General features: G+C 31.4%; 1 protein-coding gene across 11 annotated transcripts in view; it reads left to right on the forward strand.

Moving 5' to 3' along the window:
* LOC106878725 (potassium channel subfamily T member 2) overlaps nucleotides 1–6,616 on the forward strand; it is a 747,999-nt gene that overhangs the window by 681,639 nt on the left and 59,744 nt on the right. The window lies entirely within an intron of this gene.

Raw genomic sequence — 6,616 nt, forward strand, 5'->3', positions numbered from 1 at the left:
TATATATATGTGTATGTATGTATGTATGTATGTATACACACACACACATGCACCATGTTTAACAGTATAAATGATGCACTCAAATTTCAGTAGAGCATTTACAGAGAAACTCATCTACCTAAGTTACAGAAAATGCATAGTTCAAATTCTGCAGGCAGCTTGTCACCTTTTTTCTGCTCCAGGGATTTTTTTATTTAACGCATTGCAAGTTACTGTTTATAGCTGAATTACCTTTGAGGTATATAATCAATATACACTTATTTGCATATTTCTTGTTGCTTCTATATTCATATTGTAAATGTAAATACATGTTTGTGTATATACATACAAATATATAAAAGCGAAATATATATGTGTGTGTGTTTCTTTATATGTATGTATTTCCATATTACATATATTCAAAATGTGCAACAAAAACAGCTCAAAAGACAAAGTGAAAACTGGATGGTATTAATATTTTAGTTTCCAAGAAAGGCAGTGAGCTAATAAAATTGTTAGACCATCAGAAAAATAGCCCAGCAGCATTTATTCTGGTACTTTGTACTCAAATACTGCTAAAGTCAACTATGTCTTTCATCCCTCTGAAGTCAATAAAATACACAACCAGTCATATAGTGGAGCTGGTCTACTCAACTAATCTCCTCCCTTCAAAATTTCTAACCTTGTGCCTAAACCAGAAACCATTATATTTTTGGCCCAATGAAAGATTGTGAAATTATAAATGTCTTTGACATCTTTTGCTTAAGTTTTTCTTCAGAAGTTAGCTACACTGAAAGAAGGAGTACATGGAAAGTAAAGAAAAATAGGAGGAAAATATGTGTTGTTTTGTATCAAGCCATTTTAAACATATACAAGGGGGTGCTGAAAAGTTCCTGGCTTTGAGTAAAAGAAAATACAGGAGGATCACTTAATTATGATTTTATTCAACATATTTTTCTCTCAGATTTACACACTTATTGCAGTGGTCCTTCAGTTTTTTCTAAGCCCTGTAAAAGAACTCTAAAGACTGGGCCTCCAACCAGGCCTTTCGCAATACCCTTAAAATCAGGAACTTTTCAGCACCTTTAGTATAGTAAAATTGACAAAAAGAGTACAGTGAGCTTGCCTTGGGGAGTGGAAAATCCAGCATTTCAGTCAGTGTCCTTCTTCAGGGAAAAGTAGATAGGAGAGAAATTTAAGGGAATTACAGAACTTTAGTTAACAATAGCAGTCACAGATTCACAATCTTTCACTGAGCATAAAAAGGACTCTGAAAAATGATTCTATTTAAAACATTGGATTTTCCTTTCCCCACAGCAAGTTCAGTGTATGCTTTTTGTTGATTTTACTAAATAATGCAAATCTTGCCAGCGTATATCAACACCAGTTTTCTTGGAGTCTATCTGTGTGTGTGTCTATATGTATATGTGTGTGTGTAATCCAAATAATAAGACGAAGAAATATTTTGATGATCAGTTACAATTGTTTATTTATCAACTTGACCTTGAATGCCAGTTTACCTAAAAGTTTAAATTGAAAATTTACATGATATTTGTGGTTTGGGACATTAGAGTAGTACTTCATCAAACTTGCATCAAAGGAGCGCTTTTACATTGTGCATCTTTGCTTTTTGTCTTATTATTTGGATCATATTTTACACTTCACTAAACCCACACAACAGTTTTACTGATGTGAAACCAGAATTTTGTACACCTGAAGAATTTATTAATGTCATGAATGACAGACTGTTCAAACTTGATTTTTTTTATTAAGGATTTGTCATATTCGTTTTTTTGTTTTTTATGTCCAGTTTAAAACAATAACCTTCCTTAATCTAGTATTAGTACATTAAAGCTTTGATACCTACATAGTACTATTCTCAAAATACAGTGATGGTAGTACTGGCATATTATTTGTGTTTTTCAGTGAGTCAGATAAATGTCAATAATTTTACAGCTAATGAAATCATGTGTTAGACTTCTGGTACATTAATGATATATTCTACATTTAATGTATCTGTGTTTTATTTTGGTTTGTATTTTCTTATTAACCATGCTTCCACAGTTAATCTCATCATTTGCTGTGGAGTTCTATATTAGCTCTACAGAAAACTATAAATATACATCTGTGTGGGGTATCCATAGCCACTCCGTGCTTTTAAGATGTATAGATTACCTTGTGGACAATGGAAGAAAACCTCAGTTGAGCAGAACAAACAGAAACATTTTCATGATATTTCTTTTATAACAGATGGTTTTTATTGGGTTTTTATCCCAGATTATATTCAGAGTTTCCATAACTGGCACATTAGTGATTTCTGATGCCCATGGTGGAAATGTTGTCAATTTTGTTAATTTCCTGTGGAATTTCAAGGAAATTGTCTGCTGATCATACGCTGTTTAGTCAGTAATTCTTGATGATGCTGTTTGGTCATTTGGTAATTCTGTGTCTGGGTGCATTTGTAAACTTATAGGTGGTTAAGTGTTATGAGGTTTGTGCCATAACAATTCATCATGAAATTCATGTAAACTTACCAAGTTGTTTTTGAGGGTTTTTTTTTTTTTTTTTTTGCTGATCATTGTATTTGTTATAAAATTATTTGAGTGATCACTTGCAAAATACTACAAAGCACACAAACATAGCATTATTGCCATCAATTTCTGCTGAGACTCACTTTGCCTTTCATCCTTTTGAAGTCGATAAAATAAGTACCTGTTGAGCATTGAGAGTTGATGTAATTGGCTTACCCACTTCATCTGGCTTTGGGCCAAAAATTTGAAACCATTATTACCATCACTTTATTTTGAGGAAGTTCATTACACATTAAATGACTAATGGATTTAGAAATGCTGTTTCCCAAATTAAACATAAAGAATTATTAGGGAAATTTAAAAAAGCCTTAAAAAAGTTAAAACTTAAATTTAGCCGCATCTTACATATATATATATATATATATATATATATATATTACTATTATTATTTATATATAGAGGGTGATAAATTGAATATTAATTCAATTTAAAACCAAGTGGCCTAGCATATAAAAAAATCTGAAAATTCAGAAAAATTGTATTACATGTGTATAAGAAGGGATGACCACTAAGTGGACATCCTATATGCTAGAAAGAGGTCATCAACGACCCAACCACAAAGAAAAATAATGCTCTCCAGAAAAAAAAATAATGTTCTCCAGAAAAAAATTGCACATTTGCTCAATTACTCACTTGTTTCTATATGCTTATATGCTTCCACACCCTTGTTTATGCAATTACCAACTTTTTCCACTTGATAATCTGTACCACTAATACAGCCAATACATTTGAATAAATAGACATACTGGAATGTTCACCAGCTGCTGTATATTGATTTTATATCATCTCCACTTTCTTATTTGCCGAATATAAATCAAGGGTAAACCACTTTTTACCCCTGTCCATATATAATACTCAATTGCAAGATTGCCATGCAATAACGCAGTATACTGGATAGGTATTATCCCTTAGTTGGTTTCTCAACCTCTAACTCACACAGAAATATATATATATATATATATGTAGTTGAAAAATATCGTTATATGTATAAATATACCATAAACAATTATAGAAAAAATCGAGGAGAAAAAGATGTTGAATCAAAGCTAGATTTAATATCAAATAGGATTCAATATACATGCACGTTTCAAAGGACAATACAAATTTATGAGAAAAAAATTATAAACATAGTAATTATAATAAAATTAAGGCATTGTCATTTTCATCAGTGTGAAGAATTTTTGTAAGGACATTAAAAAAGGTTTAATAAAATAAAGTAAATTAAAATAAGATACAATAATGGAGAATACAAAGATTCAACATCTTTTTCTCCTCTATTTTTCTATAATTGTTTATGGTATATTTATACCTATAACGATATTTTTCAACTACTATTTTCATATTCTTATTATTTGCTCTGGCTGTCTTTTATGAATATGATGAATCTTTATTAGAAACCATTCTTTCTCTCTTTTTGGACTTCTCAAAAAGTTTGAATTGTTCTCTTTTGAAGGTATTTTCCCCAATACACACACACACACACACACACACACACATGTGTGTGTGTGCATATATTGTATCAAAATACTGTGTTAAGTCAAATGTTTTGCAATATTTTGGTAACTTAGCTGCTTTATTCATCAGTTACAACAAAAGCAGCCTAGCATTCAGAGTATAAGCCATTGTGTTGCACCATCTGAAGCCACCTTTCTGCTAGTTCTTTGATCCCATGCTGATGGCAGTTCTTGTCTTTTACTGAAGCTTCCACCTCTTCCTGGTACAATGCAGGAAGTGAGTCATGGATCGGAAAAGGTAGTAATCTGAGGGAACTAGGTCCAGACTATATGCTAGATGTGGCACCAATTCAATTCCCTCAAGTTCCTGGAGTTTATTCCAAGTCATTCTAGCAGTATGTCTTGCATTTTCTTGCTGCAGAAGAGTGTGCTTTCTTTTAACTGATGCTGTATATTTTTGCCACACAGTGGCATACATCTGTTCCAGCTATTTGGAGTATATGTTGACATTGATAATTTGACCATCCAGAATGAACTCTTGGTCAATTATCCCCTCATAATCCCACTGGATGCACAGCATCACTGTATGTTTGGTGATAGATGCCTGAATTTGGCCCTTGCTTAACCACTGCTCATGCACAATAGGATTGTGGGAAAATAACTCAGATTATTACATGGATCACTTCCTGCACTTGTGAGGATTCATCAACCAAGAAGAGGTAGAAGCTTCAGTGAAGGGGTTCTTTGCTTCAAAGGTCAAGAACTGGTATCAGCATGGAATGAAAGAGCTGGCAGAAAGGGGGCTGCAGACAGTGCAACACAATGGCCTCTACTTTGAATGCTAGGCTGCTTTGTTGTAATTTGATGAATAGAGCAAATATGTCATCAAAGTATTGCAAAACTTTTGACTCTACACAACATATTGCATTTTTGTAACACAAATGCTTTCACATTTGATTCTAGTACTTACTGTGTATACATATGTAAGCATACATATACACATATGTACATATGTTTGTACCTAATATGCAAATACTGAACAACATATTAATTATTAAATTCCTGTTTATATATATATATATATGCTGAAACAAATCTTAGTAGAACATCCTTTCTGGAAATTCACACTTGGAGAAATATTTTCTTTTATAAGCCTCAGTTGTTTCATGACCTTTTCTACTGTCAACTACCTATGATCAGTTGGTGTTTTATTTTCCTTTTTTATTATTATATTGCAAGTCAGGGACATTTACAATCATCAAAGATCAATCAGCAATGAATTTAGCATTCAAACAGTCTGTTGTAAGTATTGTTTTTATTGAAAAGGCAAGTGCAGTGATACCTATGAACTAATGCTTTGTCATTTAGCTTGGCTTAGACATAAAATAGTTTATATTTCTATTCAATGAAATATTAATAATCATAGCTTTCTATTTTAATGAGATTCAGGCCCAATAACGATGTACATATTTATACATGTATGTTTTGTCAAATGAATATAAAACTAATGTCTACTAAATAATATACATTAGAAAAATTTCTTTTTAATACAGTCACTAAACTTATTCAAATTTTATGACATTTCACTTATAAGAACCTGTTTACAATGTGTATGAATACAACATTATTTATGATTTTATAATTTTAAAATACAGTGAAAATATACATATATACTCTATGTGGCTTTTATTGCAATACATACACACGCACACACACACACATATATATATATATATATATATATATATATATATATATATATATATGTATGTATATGAGTGTGAATAAACACTCAACACACTTGTATAGATCTATACATATTGAATAGTAAGAACAAGTACTCAACACTGCATTGTAAGGCAGCGGGCTGGCAGAAACATTAGCACATCAGGCGAAATGCATAGCATTATTTCCTCTGTCTTTACATTCTGAGTTCAAATTCCGCCGAAGTCGACTTAGCCTTTCATCCTTGATAAATTAAGTACCAGTTGCATACTGGGGTCAATCTAATTGACTGGTTTCTTCCCCAAAAATTTCAGGCCTTGTACCTTGAGTAGAAAAAAAAATTTTTTATTTGTGGGTTAGCAAAGCAACCAATGCTTTCATATGAACAGATCTTCACAATTTTGGTACTTGTCACCATTTTTCGATGAGAATATTTTCATCCAAAGTGGAAACGAGTACCAACACTTCTATGTGGCAAGCTTGAACAATTGTGAAGATCTCTTCTCATGAAACCTTGTTAACTAACAAATTAAAAAAATATATATGAGCATACATATAATTATATATATATATATATATATATATATATATATGTATAGGAAAATAAAAAATAATAATAAGGCAGAATGCTAAACTGAAAGCATATTTTAATATAGATGTGTATAAGGAGGATTACAAAGGGTTTCAAAAGGATTTCTAACCGGCTTTCCTTGCACAGCAAATTTTCAAGAAAAGGGAGAATGAAAATGTTTTTTGCAAAAAAATTAAAAAATAATATATAAAAAAATAAATATACCAATACATTATATTGTCTTTGAGCTTTTAAAGTTCAATGGTAATCCATGTAGATAATTGTTAGAAAAGTTA

This window comes from Octopus bimaculoides, chromosome 1 (genome assembly GCF_001194135.2).
Source record: "Octopus bimaculoides isolate UCB-OBI-ISO-001 chromosome 1, ASM119413v2, whole genome shotgun sequence".
Classification (NCBI taxonomy): Eukaryota; Metazoa; Mollusca; class Cephalopoda; order Octopoda; family Octopodidae; genus Octopus; species Octopus bimaculoides.